Raw genomic sequence first — 1,712 nt, forward strand, 5'->3', positions numbered from 1 at the left:
CTGGTTTGGACAGAACGTCCCTACGTCCAGTTCGTTGTTGCTCGTGTTATCGGCACTTAGTTTGCAGTAGGAGTTACAAACAGACGAGAGAGGAAAAGGATCCCAAATCTCTGGGGGAATGAGTGAACGGGTGCTGAGAGCTCGATTGCTGCTCAGCTGTGTGCTCTTGTCGTGCTCTTGTGTTTCGATTCGTTTGTTGATCGGTCCCCCGATTGGGGCGCCCTGCTTTCCCTTTTATAGGCGAAAGAAAAACGCGGGTTACAGTGGAGGAAAAGGAGAAGAACGAGAGAGAGAAGAAGACTTCTAGGATCGCCGGGTTCTTCTTCTCCTTCATGTGGGGCCCGCCGATCCTTTAGATGTCAATAGGGACGGCTCCACGTCATAGCCCTGTTCGTCACTGGCGCCATGCACAGGTGTCATCTGCCGGTCATGACGTTCCATTCCACCCCGGCGGACGTCATGGTGAACTGACACACTTGTCAGCGTTCGTATGAGGGTTAGGCAGAATAGCACCGGCAAGCCCGACACTATTCTTGATGTGAATCCTTAGGTATGGCCCGTCATGGCCATGGGTTACATCAAGGCGTGCCAGTCTCTTTCCTGGTGTCAGAGTTTTGACCCAGGCCCATACGCCTAGACCTGGAGTGGTTGGCGGCGGTGTGGGTCCCTATCAGACGAGATGGAAACCGCGGCCTTGGGGTCAGGCGAGACAGAACCCGTGGCCTTAGGGTCGGGCGAGACGGGGCCCGCGGCCATAAGGTTGGGCGAGACAGAGCCAGCGGCCTTAGGGTTGGACGAGACCTTTTAATACGTCTTGCTCCATCCGGGGAAGTCAGCGTGGGCGCTAACCTCCTTCTTTGGGTATCCTTAATATCGATACCTAACAGTAGCCCCCGAGCCCGCGGAGGAGTAGAATACTCATTTGGAGTCTTTTCCGGACAAGCGGACTCTGAGGGCCTTGGCCTTCTTTTTATAGCCCGCGGCGTGTCCTGGTAAGACGATGGTTCTCTTTTGTCGTGATCGGTCTTCTTGGGGCATGTAACCATAGGATTTGGGAGGTCGAAAAGATTTTTCTTGATTCCGGTCCGCTAGGATCCGATTGGTTCGCCGTCGTACTGCGACCACGCGTTCGGTCTCCTTGTGAGTTCAACTTTTCTCGAGCCCCCGCGCTTAGCAGAGTTCCGGTCAAGGGTCTACTCATCTTTGTGATCGTCGTCCCTTAAACATTTTTTCGATAAGATGGTGGGGCTGAGTCATGCCACGTTTTTCCTCCATAGACAAAAACATGGTGCTCGGTGAGCTGTTAACGGGCTAGTCCGAGTGGGGCCCCGGCTTCCTGTTCGTGGGGTCTAGCATGGGTTAGCTAGTGACCGAGTCCAGACGATTGGCAGCTAGTCCATATAGTTCTTGGGTCCGTTCATCCGGTCCAAGGGCTCGTTGCTTTTTTCGAGGAAAAACCAGGGACAAGGAACCGACCGACTCGAATGTGGCCTGGGATGCCTACGGCGCTCATGCGCCCGAGTACTGGCCGCTAGTGGGCCCATCCCTTGCTCTAAGGGTACCCTAGAGTGGTTGTGCACCCATCGGTGGGCCAGCCTTCGAACTCATGGTCCTAAATGGGCCATAGGAGCTTTTTTAGCTCCGTATCCCTCCTTACCTGCGATAGTTCTTGGCCCATTGAACGGGTGAACCGTCATCCGGTGTATCCTTCG

The sequence above is a fragment of the Miscanthus floridulus genome, chromosome 18 (assembly GCF_019320115.1).
Source record: "Miscanthus floridulus cultivar M001 chromosome 18, ASM1932011v1, whole genome shotgun sequence".
Lineage (NCBI taxonomy): Eukaryota > Viridiplantae > Streptophyta > Magnoliopsida > Poales > Poaceae > Miscanthus > Miscanthus floridulus.